We start from the raw sequence: 17,444 nt of genomic DNA on the forward strand, positions 1-17,444 counted from the left end.
CGACGTTACAACGTTACGCCGATGTTAAAATGTTTCCCCGCGCTGCATTGACGTGTGCATGCCCTGGTGACGGCGCGAGAGCTGCCGAGACATTCATGAAGCCCCGAGAAATGCATCCTTTCATTGTGGCCATTGTTACGTTGTCTACAAGACGGAAAAATCGCCTGGTCATGCTGGTCCAGATGCATCGGAGCCTATTAAACGCTGCGGCTTCTTCTCTGTGGTTTCCCGGGACGAAAGACGAAAATCCATCGCCAGGGACTCCAGCCAACCGTCGAGCCAGCTGCGCAGAGTCTGCGACACGTTAAATAAGATCTCACGCAGTTACGGCGTACAAGTCGAAGGAATAGGAAGAACAGAGGATTAGTCCAATATTTGAAATTTCAGCTAGATATTATACGGCACTGCGCAAAAGTAAAAGCATCACGTGTGTTAGATGGCTAGGTATTAGTCAACTAGTTTTTACTCATTTATATATATTATGTATATATATGTATGTGTTATACAACTTGAATAAAGAAATTAATCAATGCCAACTGAATGTAATCATTAATTGTACTTTCAATAGCACATTTTTTTAAATTGCAATGTATTTTTTAAGAACGTGCAAACATTCATTTTGCAATTATATATATATATATATGAGTAGAAAGATATATATATATATATATATATATATATATATATATATATATATATATATGTGTGTGTGTGTGTGTATATATATACACACACACACACATTGTCAATATTATATATATATAGCAGAGTATATATGTGTGTGTGTGTATATATATATATATATATATATATATATATATACATACACAAATATATATATGCACACACAGACACACAACTGTATGTATTTAATAAACAATATTGTATCATTTACACATATAAGGTAGTATATACATATATATACACATATACATATATATATATACATATATATGTATACATATATACATATAGATACACACATATATATGTATACATATATACATATAGATACACACATATATATACACATATATATATATATATAAACATATAGCAGTAGTATATATATATATATATATATATATATATATACACATATATATATATATATATATACACATATATATATATATATATATATATATACACATATATATATATATATATATATATATATACACATATATATAGCATATATATATATATATATATATATAGAGTTATGTTATTATATATATATATATATATATATATATATACATATATATATATATATATATATATATATAATAATATTATATATATATATATATATATATATACACATATATATATATATATATATATATATACACACACAACACATGTTATACATATATATATATATATATATATATATATAAAAATGAAATACTCCAGTGGTTTAGGTGGAATATTAAAATCAATGGTGGTCATCTGTGTTCACAGTTCACATAGATCGACTCCATTGGTGGTGCTAGATGGTTTGAGAAAGATTCACTTCCCCACCTCAGTGTGCTGAATGTCACAACTTTTTATCGTCACTAGGGCTGCCATTATGTCAAACTCAGAAAAGGCGTGGAAATGAAAAGTGTGATTGTAATTAGGCACTTGTTTTGGTATAATACAAAGTGGTGTGTTTTTTTGTAATTATACAAATATTCATGAATATCTACACAGGGCTTTGGAAAGGTAAGACATGATCTTTCTACGTAAGTAAAACCAGTTTAACAAAATACATGTATATGATCTAGAAATATGAATGTCCTGTATTAGCAATGTTTCTAAAGTTTGAAAATACAACTTTGGTAAAAAAAAAAAAATGTAATGCTCTCATCAGTATTTCTATTGTGCGTAAATGTCTAAAGATTCTAAAACACATTTACAAGTCTTGTTTATAAGGAAAGTGACTATAAAGTTAGCTTCTATGATTACAAGAACAAATATCTGCCATGGGCTCAGACAACCATAATTGAAGCTGGAAAACAAGCTTTTCACACCACACTGATAAATGTTTATTTTGTTTCCCATGACCAAACTTCTAATGTTCAGTTTGCATCTGAAGTAAAAGGATGCTATATCTGTACAGGAAAGAAAACTACAATAACACTATTTTGCATCCAAAAAATAGCCCAATTTGTGAATTTAGATTCTCGGTGTAAGGAAGGTTGGGGTCAATGACTGTTTTCAGACACTTGAAGCCTGCTAAACCCTCAAGCATCAAACATTGCTGTTTTTTGTGGAGCTTTTAATAAAGATCATGACTTGACAGCTTGCTCTCTCCAGCAGGGGGTCAAAATATTCTGCGCTGCTGCAAAGCCGTAATAAGCCGTGAAAACATGATAAAGGCATGGCCAACCTGTGGTAAATCGAAGACAGCGTGACTTTAAAACACACATACAAAAACTAATGATTCTAAAAGAATAAAGACTTTTACATACATTGTGTTGCATTCAATTTCCTTCCAAATACATCACACCACAAACCATCAACAATCACTCAAACCCAACAGTAGTTCATTCTTACAACCCATAAGTTAGGAAGAAACTGGATTAATTTACATCAAGGAAACCTATTTAGACTTATGTAGGACTGAGGGGAATACACCATTTCTGATCACTAATGCACTTAGCGCATCAGTATTAGATGGAGAAGTAATGATTCTCGCTAGGAAGCACGCTTATAAATTCTCAAAACACTAAAGTAAACATCAAATGATTACAAGTGTAATTTGTTAGGTTAAATTTTCAAATGGAGGTCGAACGCCATTAAACGCAGTTCCGAGCTAAGAAAGGGGGTAGAATTCAAGATCGTAAGCCTTTTTTTTTTTTTCTTTTTTTTTAAAAAAGATAATTTTTTTTCCGAGATGATTTGCTGTAAGTATGAATGTGAAAAAACAGCAACAGAGAATAATGCATACAGTGATGAAAGTACAATTAGGATTAACACAATATTTAAAGTGGCTGGGATAAATGTTGGAGTAAATACAACAGAGTAGTCACAAATCACAGAAATAATAAAACTTGCTGTTAGCTATAAACTGCCATCACCAATCTAACACCTTTATAGATTCATACTGATTATCAGCCTTTAAAATTTTGCAAATGGGTACGGCATTTGTAATGAGGGAAGAAATAGGAGAACATGTGAACATAATCCACACACCATTTCGCGAGTTGGTTTGTTTTTTTTTGTTTTTTTTTTTAATCATGAGCCATGCAGAAAGTTTAGCTGAGACAGTTGTACTAATGTGCTACATTTTGATTCAACAGACCACTGGTGCATAGCATTTTCAATGGGAAAGAGACACTGGTGTTTTTAGAGAAGCTCATTGCAACTTCGTGACAATTTATCAACCATTTCCTGGCGTTACCTATAATCGCTAATCGTGACATTTTGAGCTCGTCAGAACTTAGATGCAGCGTAATACTAGTTACTCAATGCTCAAAACACCCGCGCGTTTAAAAACACAGGTAAACTCGAAAGTGATATTTTAGAAAGCAGCTCTTGGTTTGTCTTTTTCAGTCGTGAGTTTTACGTTTCAAACAATAAAAAAAAGCATTTACTGTGACAATACACAAACTCAATTACAATAGCAAATACTCTGTGCAGGTACTTGAATCATCAACTTACTGAAACTAAAGACTGGCAAATGAAAATCTGTATTTCGGTTTCTGCATTTCATCGAGAAAGTGAAATAATTTAATGCCAACCAGTTTTAAACGGCGTAATATAAGCTGGCGAGAGAACACGTCTTTGTCATCAAACTGCAGTACGATTCTCTATATGACATGTCTATGTTTTGCAGAAGCTTCCTCATCAGAACTTTATGGTTTAACTTCATGGCGTCAAGAGGATTTCAAAGTGCGTGAAGTCCTCATTTTATCACTTTGGAGAGAAAAAAAATGTACACCAACTGTAGGTCTTCCATCCTTCAGATATTCCATAACCGTAACCTTCCATCAACCTTCACCTCTCTCTAAAAATAGGTTTTACTCTTCTGTTTTTAAGGTGGCGGCTTTAGGCTTCATCTCTGCAGCCCTCGCCATCTTCATTTAGTGCATTTCGTGAGTTAGTATTGCCATTTTAGATTCATTGCTAAAGGCACTTTCAGGGTGGTTTGTAGCCCTGCTTTCCCCTTCGTTTCCATTGAGCTGGTCTGCCTCTTTACTCTCCACCAAACCGTTCTCACTGCTGTGGACCCTTCTAACGACAGATGTGGGCGTTTTGGTCCTCAACCGGCTTCCTCTGTCTTTTATCACTTCATTGTTGGTTGAGCAGCATATGCGGGCTTGCTCTGTTAAAATTCATTTTGTCAGTATCCATAAATCTGGCAGGCAAAAATATAGCATAATCGAGTTTTAACTAATCCACTCCAAATGGAACTGATCAACTATGATTAAAAAAGTTTTTTTTTTTGGTCTGATAGATTTTTAATTGTAATGTAAAGGTTTTTGAAAGAAGTACCTTGTGCTCACCAAGGCTGCATTTATTTGATCAAAAATACAATAATACTATAAAATATATTAAAAAGCATCAAAAACTATTTTATATCTTTTAAAACTATTTATTCGGCATATTCTATTCTGTTTTTTTTTTGAGGGTTTAAATGTAGGAAACATTAAGATTCACCTGTGGTATGTTCCTGACTCTTGAACCTCTAGTGTGTAATTTGGTTCCTCGACCAAAGGTCCTTATAACAGAGGTAAATCCACGCCTCTTGGGCTGACTGTTCATGAAAAAAGGATCGATTTAAATGATCAAAAATAAAAATGCAATACAAAAAGTATTAAACTTGTTATATTAAAATTCTTTCGCACATTTCAATACAGAAATTTATCTATAAATAGGCAGTAAACATGACTGAAAAATGTAATGCTTACCCTCTGGTTTGGTCCACCAGCAGACACCCACCTGTATGGAAATAGAGGCTCTTCCTCTTCTGACATTACTTCCAGCCCACTGACCCTACCACACTGTGCCTGCGATCTCGAGCTTACCACCCTGAGATGGCTTGGCCCTACTTCAGAGGGTAAGAAATTAACAAAAACTTTAATAACTGATTGACCAAGTTCACAAAAGCCACTCAGTGGTTGTTTCTCACTTTTAAGCTAGCAGTAAACATTACATTAACATGTAACTTCTAAAACAGCATCACAACTGAACTATAAGAAATAATCAATTACTAATAAAAGGCTGTTTGGTATGTGCCAATTGAGTCTAGCAATCATCCTTACCAGGCATGCCCCTGCCTCTACCCTGCAGTGGGGGCAGAGGAGGTGGAGGAGTAGAAGGTGCTGTTGAGGGGGTAGAAAGGCATTGCGTGTGGGGTGGAGGGGGAATGCGATGGCTGGGGTGGCCGAGAGAGTTCAGACCCTCCAGGATACTCTGACGCATCTTCTCACCTTGGCAACTAATTCAGTCTGGGATCACAAAGCTGAAACATGCAACTTTTCATTTAAAAAAAATGTATAAAATAAAAAAAAGTTAATTAATAAAAATGTATATATGTATGTATGTATATATGCTATATATATATATATATATATATATATATATATATATATATATATATATATATATATATATCTATATATATATATATATCTCAACTAATACAACACTGTGGATTAACGTTTAACAGCTGAGCAATAAATTACAATGAGCTAGAGGCACCATAAATGAAAGTGCACTAAAGACTACAAGCTAAACAATTACCATTTCACTCCAAATACATCTATATGTATGCGTATTACTTGCCAAAATAATTCAAACTCACAGAATAAAGTATTAATTGACCTCAAACATTTGAACAGCAGTAGTGACTAGAAATATTATTAATCACTTTAGTAGTAATATGATTAATAATAGTAGTAATATGATTTACCAAAAACTATTTTTGAATGATTTTTTTAAAATGTTCCTTTTACTCTTTAAAAAGAAACTAAAATGAATGAAATAATAACAAAATTTATATAGTAATAATTAGCATTATTACTATTGTTATTATTGACCTGGAATTACTAAATCTATTGACATCCATTCTTGAATTTCAGCCACCCAAGGTTGTTTATTTGTTGCCTCAGGTATCGTATCAATAATGAAGTACCAAAGTCTGCTGTGTACCAAAGCCAAAATTGGTCTCTGATCTAAAAAAAAAAAAAAAAAAAAAGGACCAGAGGCTGGTAACGTTGCACAAGCCATAATTGGTTTCAATCCATCCCCATCACACCATTCTATCATCAATCTTTTCTGCTGTAGTACTTCAATCTAGTGTGTCAGTTTGAGGTCAGTGTTAAATCATTCTGTCAGTAATGGCTTTGAACCTCTTATGAACATAAAAAAAAACACAGCGGTGCTGTGCGGGTTGTACCTGACCATCGAGAGGTCAATGAGTGGGGCCTTGTCCCTGCTGGCCCTGGATGAGTTTACTCTGTAGCAGCTTGCCATCAAAAATACATCCATGGACAGCAGTGTTCCCAGGAATTGGCTGCCCGCACACGTCGATTGGCAAACAGCGCCATATCCACGCCGCTCATAAAAAAAGAGCAGCCAGCTGAACACCGCGTGGATCCAGGTTATCAATCTGCCGGCGACAGATGCAGTGACAGTCAAACAAAGCTCTTAAGGTTAAATAAGCAGCTACATGTTAAACCACCCAGCAGATTACAACCCCTTCCCCCTCAGCCAAAGCACAAAGCAAGCATGAACACATCTATCCATACATGTAGACTAAATGCACAAACCAATCCAGCCAATTTAGCCATTGAGAGCAACCAGCAATGGCAGCAGCGAAGCGAAAAGCAAGTACATCGACAGACTGACAGACATGGACAGCCACGACACAGCACAGCCTGCTGTGTGGATGGTTTACATTTTTTTTTATGGGCTCGCAGCCACAGACTGAAATAAGCAGGGGAAAAAAGCAGCTCAGCTCGCTAAGTAAAACCATCTACACACAAAAAGACTACATTCCTAGCACTCAGGTTGCTCAAATGCCATGTCTTTTCCCGCAAAGCTGACTATCAGATGAAAACATGCTTTTACAAAGCATTAAGGCCAATCAGCCTGGCAAGAGTTCTTACAAAGTAAGAAGTATCCAGAAAAAAAAAATACCTAAAATGTATTGCTTTAAATACATTAATGTACAAATATATCTTTTACAGATTAATAAATAAACTAAATTAAAAAGAACTATGGGCCATTCACACCAAATCTGAATGTGAAACATCATACACGATCTTTGAAGAAACATGCCACTGTTTTTTGAAAATGCTCATTTTCCAACTCCTCCAGAGTTAAACAATTGACTTTTACCATTTTTGAATTCATTCAGCCGATCTCTGGGTCAGGTGGAAGCACTTTTAGCAGCAGCTTAGCATAGATCATTGAATTTGATTAGCCCATTGGCATCTCGCTCAAAAATAACGAGAGTTTCGATATTTAAACTTGACACTTTCAGTAGATACATTGTGTACTAAGATTGACGGAAAATGAAAAGTTGTGATTTTCTAGGCTGATATGACTGGAGCTATGCTCTCAAAGATTCAGTGATCTATGCTGCTTCTGCAATGGTCTATGCTAAGTGCTCCACAAGACCCGGAGACTGGCCGAATGGATTCAACAACTGTTAAACAACTGTTTACCTCTCTAGGAAGTTGGAAATTAGAAAAAATAGTGGCGCCTCCTTTAAAAATATATATGTTATCTATTAACTCCTTAACAGTATTCTTAATAATTTTAAATATATTTTAAATATATTTAAATCTTTCAGAGGCTAAACATTTGTATTTAAAAATTAAGGAGAAAAGTTCACCCAAAAATGAAAATTCTGCCATGATTTACTCAACCTCAAATAGGTCCAAACCTATGAATTACTTTGTTCTGCTAAATATAAAGGAAGATATTTTGAAAAGTTTGTAAACAGAGTTGTTTTGGGTCACCATTGACTTCTATAGGATTTTTTTACTACTATGGAAATCAATGGTGACCCAGTCTGGGTCTAAACAGTCTGGTTTTAAACTTTTCCAAATATCTTCATTTGTGTACAAGAAAAAACAAAGAAATACAGGTTTGGAACTACTTGAGAATTAATGATGACAATTTTCATTTTGAGGGTCAACTATTCCTTTAATTCTGGCATCCAAACTACAAATGGTTGAAGTTAAATTATTAATATTATATTAATAAATATTCTGTTAAGGAGTTAGATTGAAATAAAAATATTGTTTTTTGAAGGAACACAACTAAAAAGTCAATTATAATTATAGCACACATCCTTTTCTTTACTTTTGTTACTGTTATCATATTGGCCAAATTTCATGTTCCTTAGAAAAAAAATTCTTATTTTGAGAGTTTTTATTTTCATGATGTTTAGTCACATATGCCTTGATGTGAACGGGCCTTTAATGTGGGATTGTGGGTATTCTCTGGACACTCCTCATGCACCATTCCCTACATAAATCACCTTCAGGTCCTGCAGCTGGTCAGGCTCATAAAGTTTAGGAGAAAGTGCTTGAGCTAGGAAAGCGTCAAGTTCGTTCTGACGACGTAAAAATTCTTACTCCTGGCCATTGTAACATAAACCTGAGGTAAAACACAAAGGAGTGAAAACACAAGAGCTGAAGAGCTGATACTGAAGGCCCTTTCTGCAATGGATTAAACCATTTGTAATTCTAGGAAACCATTTAAAAATATTTCACAATGTTTTTTATGTCTCAAAAAATGGTTTCGATTCTCACCGTAGAACGCAACACAGCACCATAAGAGGTGTGGGGACATTGGCAGGGGTTAGCATAGCTGGAGTGTCCGACCTCATGCAGGCCAAGAAAGCCCTCATCCTCCGGTTCTTGTCCTCTACTGCCTTGCCCAGCCAGAGTTTCTTCAGGTTTGGGCAGGTCCACTCCCGGAAGGGTAGAGCTTCCACTAGTTCAGGGGTGTGTGGAGATTTGCCTTTAAGCAGCCTCCATTCTTTTTATTATAACAGTTGGATCTACAAAGATAGGATCAAAAAAAAAGCTTAACTGAGGTATTTGCCAAATACATTTATAAAAAAATTCATATTATATCAAAAATATTTTAGATTGGTGAATTGGTAGTTAAGTTTTTCCACTATGAATTGATAAATCTTTTTTTCTGCCTACTCCTGTCATAATAGCATATACAGTATAACTCCTGAGCTCATAGTGGATCTGCTTTGAAAGGTTTAATAATAAAAAAAAAATTACAATTCTGAATAACAGTGTTTCCCTCTTCTATTTCCATATCTTGTATTCTAATATCAAACCAGGAAAAAAAGGATGTCAATATTAACAGAGCTAATATTAGTTTTGAATGATGGTAATTATCGAAAATGAATGTGCCCAGTTACAACCTAGAATAACAAGCTAATGTCAACACTCAAGTGCACTCTCTGAATAATTAAATCAGCCATCTACAGGCCCCAGGAGAAATTTTAGGCATTGAGAACAAGGTTGAGAATTGAGAACAGATCATGTCAAAATAACTAACAATTCATTAGTAACATTTATCAGTTGATTTAGACCTCAGAATAGTTTGTGACTACACAGGTTAGGCTATTTTACTCATTTAAATGCCTTTTCCTGAGCAGCTATTTTTCTTCTCATTGTTTATTTTTTTAACACCATATCTGCATCAAAGGCTATATTTATGTACGCCCTATTTTTGAAATTTTGAATCATAACATCAGAGAAGATGCAATGTGCTGCGATAGACGTAGATGCAGATGGATTGGTAAAGGTATGCCTCATGAATAGTAATTACACTAAACAGATGGCTGTTCCAAGAAGGTTATGTAACAATGTTGTAATTCATAAATCTGCCAAATTGCCAATAGCTTACCAAATTGCTTAAGTACTTCAAAACACAAAAACTGGTGGTTCCAAAAACAAAGACAATTGTTAGAGACAATTTTTCCTTATTAGTGTTACTTACGATTGTTTAAAAAGTTGGATTGTTCCAATTTAGCTGGGTATTTCTGTATTACTTACAATCGGGAGGCGATTTCTCCTCATGGCAAGTCTCTCTGCCTTCTTTGGCCTCTGCCAGGCTGAAGAGCACCCGTAAACATACTGACGTACTGGCGGTACAGCTGCACCGCAGAGGGCAGGTCTTTGTTAGCTTCATCCTCTATGGTGACAGATAACTTTATCTCACCCTGCAAAAATAACCATCAAACACCGTTAACCCAGAATAGTGTAACGAGCGGCAGTTTCAAAGTTACAACGGAATTGCTAGTAACTAAAAAGCTGACCTTTGTAAGAACATGGTAAATATATGGGTACATGAGGCCCTTTTTGTGTCTGTGCTCAGCGACTCGTAGCACCTCTGGTGCCACCACTGGTAAAGGGGGGGTGGTAATATCCATGTGATTTCTCGTTGGCATAGAAAGGAGGATGGAATTTGGGCATTGACCCTATGTGACCTTTCCTCTGGGCCTTGGTTTACAGGGGAGGTCACAGAAGGATCAGACTGAAAGAGAAATGAAAGAATACAAATGGACATAACATTATTGTATCACGATTGTCTACCAAATTATCTTTTAACAGGCATGCAATATTTTAACACAGAGCTAAAATGTCGACCCACTTGATTTTGGTCCCCATGGTCTCCTTCTGGGATGTTGTCCATCTGGTTTCTCTGTTTGTCCCATCCCTTATGGTCACTTACATGGCTGCATTTCAGAATGAAATGGATTCACCAATATTAAAATTCAGCCAGATACCAATAACCCATATTTTCGTATTTTCCCAGTAACAGATTAAGATATTTTGTCTGAGTAAATTAAACAAAACATTTTAAGTGCTACAAGTGAATTTAGGCTGGATGCTGATGAAAAGCTGGATACTGATTTTGTAATTTACAAAAGATTACATTTAAACGAATTTTTAGTGGTTTTAAAGTTTAAATTCCCTTGTTCTCGATTACTCACTTGGCAGTGGAGCCTGTGTTTTCTTCATTCTCGGAGGACGAGGATGTGGATGAGGTGATGAAGAAGGCTGGGTCTGTGTGGTTGGAGTTGCCGCTGCGTGAGCAGAGTTGATGGGGACAACCTCTCGTAGAGCGGCGTGTGCTGCTTCCCGTCATTAGGAATGTTGCTGTAGCTATTCTGTTCTAGGAGCCCTTTACCTGACGGGTCCACATCATGGACAGGCTCGGCCAACGGAGGGCCGGAATAGCCATGCTGGACCTGGGAGAAAGAACAGAAACGTGTGCGTGTCAGTCGCGAGTCATTCTCTGTAGACCGTAATGGTGAAATTTTACTCACCCCAGGCTTGCCGGGAATGTTAAGCATTTGCGGTGCTGCTGGCAATCCCATCTGATTTGGTCTGACTGTGGGCATACAAACGTAGAAAAAAAAAAAAGAGCCCGGTTCAATCTCTGGAGCAAAACTGAAAACATGTAGAGAAACTTGGAAAGAAAAACAACCATTCCCAGAAAAGATACATATTTTTTTTTAATGCTAAAAAAGCCCTGAGATTCTCGTTATACCGCATGTCCACCCACCATGGAAACTGACCTTGATGCATTCAAAATGTGTGTAGGCACAGAGACGCAGTGAGGTATATGAAATACAGCCCGCATCCATACCATTCCAGCAACACCAGATCATTTAAAAATCACCCAAAAAGTCTTAATTTGATCAAAGGACTATTACAGTTCTACAAGACAACCACTATAATGTGTCAAAAATGCTCTCGCTAATTGGAAGATGCCGAATTTTATTCTCTCATCCCATAATGTTCAACTACTATCCTTTCAATGAACCTGTTGAAAGTTTTCAGGCGAGCTAAAGAGAGTTTTTCCAGACTAGCGGCTCCCTGTGCGAGAGTCCTTTCTAAAGAAGCCCATTTGTATGCACAGGGCACAGCGGCCAATCCAAGTGCACACAAGGTCTGAGGCAAGTGGGAAAATTTCTCACATTACTGTGAGGGCTGAGACTGAGAGACGGTTAAGAAAGAGACAGAGGGTGCCTCTTAAACCTGGCCTCAAACACAGACAGGAAAACACAACACCGGGCGAGCATTAGTACACTTGTCCTGCTCCAAGAACTTAACAAGAACAGATGTCGTTCTGTCAGAGAGGGAAAATCAAAAATATAGACAATCTTACCTAAATAGGGGAAAGTGTGAGGGCTTGCTGGCGGTGGCGTAATACTCTACTGCTTTTTTTGAAACGGACAACTTTGTCATCGGTTCGAGACTAGAATGCAAAGCAACAGAATTAACAGCGTCCACAACTCTTAAAAGATTGTAGTTCCACCAACATTTTGGCATCCTTTACTCATCCAAATGTTGAAACAAAATGACTTCGCATGCATGCGCGCGGCGATGAAGTATATATATATATATATATATATTAAAAATTACACACACACAGAATTGAATCTATTCATATTTATAATTAATATATTGAATTATATTGAGAATTTGGCTGCATTAAAATACAGTATGTGACATGGAGGCGAGATATTATGATGTATTGACGTCAAGAAAAGGCTTATTATCGCTGACATCATCTAGCAACTTTTCAAGCTAGCTTTAGCTACTTTTCATTGAAAGAAGTTGGTAACACTGTCCGACATTGGCCAAACAGTGTAGAAAAAGCTGCGTTCATGTGCACGGGCCTGAGTCAGCGGTAAAGACTTTTATAGTGAAACTGTGATTCACAGCGTGTCAATATACAGCCATATCTCACGCCTACTCGTGTGTATTGCTTATGTGATATTGCTTAAATCCTTTTTTTTTGCTTTTTACAGCCCTATCACAATTTAGTTTTTTCCAATTAATTATGCATCCCTACATGGGGTTGAGTAAAGGGTGATAAACGTACAATTTTGGGGGTTTATTTATCTTGTTAAATGTGCAACAACGTGTGCGTTACCTGGGAGTGCTTGAATATGTCTTTAGCGATAGCTTCCAGGTCATGGACATCTTGTAGGTTGCGGACATAGTCTGCCACGGCTCTTATGACAACATCACATGGAGGAAGAACGAGGTTGGTGGCACGGACCTGCGTCAGAGAGAAACAACCCATCACACCCCAGCAAAAGCTCCTTCTGCTTAAAATGTGATGGGCATCATAGGAGTACATATCTGACTAGGTACAGCGTGACAAATTTACAAAAACACACATTAGATTAATCTGCTTAACTGACAACGCCTATCATAAACTGCCGCGGGGGTTTTGCACAAGTAATTGTCAACTATAGGCACAAACACAGACATATGCTAAAATGAACTGAGAGTGACAGCACAAAAAGTAAAAAAAAAAAGCCAGGTGTTAAAATAGAGTATAACCCACTCTATTCTAGCGCACAGTGAATCAATAAAGCCATCTGTCAAGCAACACCAACACTAAAAGAAGATAACAGAAGGTTACGCATGAAGCCATTACTCGGCTCAACTCTTTCCTTTACAATCACAGTGCTCGACTGTTTAGACCAACTTCAAAGAACGAGTATTTAAACGCCAAAAGGGTACGTGTTGAGGACAATGCCGAAGTGATTTTTCATGGTCCTGATAAGTTATTTGCCAGACCTCATTTCAATCTGGTTGTCAAGGAAACTGGTCACAGAGGCTTATATCTGAGGGAATCTAATGAGAACTGAAGTCTTATTTTTTTCACCCTTTAAACACGTTTTAGTCAATGTAGAAAAAACTTGAAGTCTTTGAATTATTATACACAACGCATTTATTTCCATTGTGTGATGCATTTACAAGCAAAACAGAACATTCAACAAGAACGGAGCAAGGCTGAATGCACGTTTGAATTTCTTAAATAGCTATTTGTCTACTCGGTATTATATAAACAGGTAAATGACAATTTATTTTTTTTAATAAATGGTTTTACCTTCAAGGATGCTAAAGGGTGCTCAGGGCCAAGTAAACTCCAGTGAAAGGCAGCCAAGTCTTCATCAGGCAGTATGTGATTCCCTATGAAAATGTAATTTAGTTAATTATGTATCATGAGAAGCACACACCTTCAATTTCATTACAATTCATTATAAGTGCCTTAAAAAATAAATTAAAAAACGAATTAATATAGTTAAATAAATACTAAATAAATAAATCCATTCACAAATGGCTTGCGCATAATTTTACTCGCCTTATCTTACATTTTATCAAAAGGAAGCATTTATTTGATCCAAAAATAAATGCATAAAAAGTTCGACACTAAAAACTGCAGCATTGTTTATAATAAATTTTTATTATTATTATTTAAAAAAAAGAATTTACTATTTTTTAGCTCGCTGCTCAAATAAAAATTCCTTTATTATTATAAACAATCACACCGCTTAGTATTTTCTCAGAACTACGATTTTTTTTAAATAGAAATCTTTTAGTAACCTTATGTATATAACATTGCAACATTACAACAATAAAACTATTTTGTATTTACAGAAACACGCACAGCTGAATCTTTCTCAGTAGGACTAAGAGCATGCATTAGGCAAAGAGGGCCAATGTAGGTGACTTGAAAACTGACAAGCAATCTAACAGACCTACCTAAAAGTGAAGCAAAAATGACAAAACGATTTGGATTGAGATTAAGTTGCTTGGCAACTTCGTGCATCAGGTATTGGCTGGTGGTGAGGCTTTTGCCGTTGCGGCTAAGTTTGAGAGCATGGGCACTGAAGTAGTATGGGATGTTGCACAGGGCATAATCAGAGTCATAGGCAACCAGGCCATGGAACCCATTTTCTCGAAATAAGGCAATCACTTCCTGGTGATGATCCTCGATGGTCTGGACAACCTGAGTGAGAAAGCAAATTACAGGAAGGCTCATTAGAAAAACAAATTTACATTGATGAAATTGACCATACTGCAGGCTTTCACAGATTCCCATGAAAGGATGCGGGGCACGATTAGTCTGGGAAATGTTATTTCTAATTGCATCATACAATGGTTTCTTTCTCAAACGCTTTAATCGATTAGCACTATTTGAACAGATCAATGAAGAGATGATTCTTTTTTAAAACTATGCATTGTGCAAGAGGATGTTCACTGGGCTTTAACTGATAGGAAGCGACATACATTTTTAACACAATGATATTCTGCCCCACGTTGAAATGAAAGTCTCAATTGATCCGATGTTTACGAGTACGGGACATAAGTGGATAGAAAATCCTAGTAGTATCAATATCAAATATCAACGATCCAAAAACACTTACGCCGACAGTCCTCTGAAAAAAATGAACTAAATAAATAAATGCAAATTCATCATGTGTCTCCCTGCTCAAAACAGGGCCAATAAACTTAGTCACAGCCTGTACGGCTGCTAAATCTCAGCTGAAGTGACGCAGGGAGCATGCAGCCAATCACAGAGCAGTGCTTACTATTCTTGTGTCACAAGAGTGTGGCACATCGGCCAATCACAGCGGAGCAGAGGTAGCGCTTACTTTTGCCAGCACAACCTACTACTACATGGCTTCATTTCAGCATCCACACACAAATGCATGTTTTATTCTATTCTGAGAGGTTTGTATTTGGTTGTTACTTCATTAGGTTACTAATGCGTAGATATATATTGCATCTAGAATTATTGTCGAAGATGCAGGAGAAAATATTTAATATTTTGAGTACTATATATCCAATAATTGCTCAATACCGCATTGCTCGATTTTTAAATCTTGTCTTTTTTGTGTCTATTCTCGTGTGCTTGCTTTTAATCGGTTAACTTTGATTCTTCTGTAATATAATTACTTAACCAAAGGGGTAAAAATGTGCAGTATTTTAGATTTTGCATTAACTGTTAGGTGCATTCAAATATGTGACATTAAAAGACTGGCACACTTTTGGATTTGCTTTTAAACACGTTTCTAAAACACCAGCTCATGAACTAAGGTGACAGTTACGTCCCTATGCTGCCGACATCTCCGTGTTCCCCGCACGCCTGAATAAAAGAAATAAAACATCTCAAACCATCATCTGCCGGTCTGGTTCTAGAAAGGTACCGAACTGCTTCACTCACTCAATCAGGGAAAAAACAAACCAGATGCTAATCTTGGTTTTAACACGTACATGCTTCATGATTTAAGACCTACACTGGTTTACATGTGAATAATGCAAGCCTAGTTTGGTCTACTTGCTGGTTTTGGCAACTTCTCATCTCGGCCAGGCTGAGAGACCAGCATAAACCAGCTGCTCATCTTAGTTTGGACATGTCTGTTTACATGACGAACACCAGGCAGGCCAAGTCTCGATTCAGATCTGAACAAAACCGTTTCACTGACAGCTTAGTTTGATTAGCCAGTCTGGTCTAATTGCTGGTTTCAGACGGGTTTGGGGAACTTTTCAGCTTGGTTAGGCTGAGAGACCCGCTTAAGACCAGCACGCGATCTTATACTGTTTTTGTTTATGTAAATGCACAAGAAAGAAAAAAAGCTGTCTAGGCCACCTGCTAGCTGACCTCCTGCTGTCTTGTAAAACGAGCACTTCACTTGATCTGGGTCTGGTTCTGCTAAGCTAATGGCTGCATATGTCGCTACTCACCCCGATGTGGAACCTGAGGAGCGCCAGGCGGATGCAGTGGGCCATACACACCGGGGGCAGGAACCAGACCTTGGGCGGCGGGGTACCCTTTGTTCTGGACGTGGCTGACGATCTGCTGGGCGGTCTGCCTCTCGTTCACCTGTCGCTTGACCCACTCGTGGAGACGGCCTTTCCAGGGCGCCATTGAAGCACACTAGCAGCTCGATGTTGCCGTTGAAACAGGCTTTGGCGAGGGCGGCGAGGTACCCGAGCATGTGGTCGTTCCACTGGCCCCGCTAACCCAGTCGGTGTAAAGCCGCCGCAGAGCCGGTGCAGGCAGTTCTCGGCGTCCACTAGCAGCCGGAGCGGTGTTTGAGGGGGTCTGCCGGCCGCCGCCAACCAGACTCCCGCGGGCGAGTTTCTGGAGCTCCACCGGCACCACGGCATTGGGGCAGTGCTTCTCTATGTATTCCTGGAAACCCTGCACACCCATGATTGTTGTTGTACAATATGATGTCTACTGTTATTTCGGGTTGAGTAAGAACGTAAAATTGTCTGGAGGAAATGGAGACAAGAGAGAGTTGCAAGCGAGCAGCCCTCTCCCGAATGCTGAAAACCGGACTGAAGAATATTGCGGCGGATGTGGAAGTTGATCAATCGAAAATCAGTCAAATCGGAGATGCATCTGTAGTTTTGGTGAGTTGTTTTTTGGTTCATGGCTGCTAGCCGCCATGTGCACCCTTACGGAGCCATGTCTGTGGTCTGGATGTGTCTGGTGTGTTGGGAAAGAGGAGCGCAGAGACGCAGGGCACGTACAGTCACACCGGAGGAGGAGTCTGGAGTTCAGTGGGCGCGGCTCGCCTGGAGAACTGTTGCACGTTACGATACTGTCACTTTTATAAACGTCTCGCGTTTTAAAGTTAGTATAAA

General features: G+C 37.6%; 1 pseudogene; it reads right to left on the reverse strand.

The window, feature by feature from the left end:
• Positions 1-168: 168 nt before the first annotated feature.
• On the reverse strand, positions 169-17,309 carry LOC122353798 (annotated as a pseudogene).
• Between the last annotated feature and the right edge of the window lie 135 nt (positions 17,310-17,444).

This window comes from Puntigrus tetrazona, chromosome 11 (assembly GCF_018831695.1).
Source record: "Puntigrus tetrazona isolate hp1 chromosome 11, ASM1883169v1, whole genome shotgun sequence".
In the NCBI taxonomy this organism is placed as follows: Eukaryota; Metazoa; Chordata; class Actinopteri; order Cypriniformes; family Cyprinidae; genus Puntigrus; species Puntigrus tetrazona.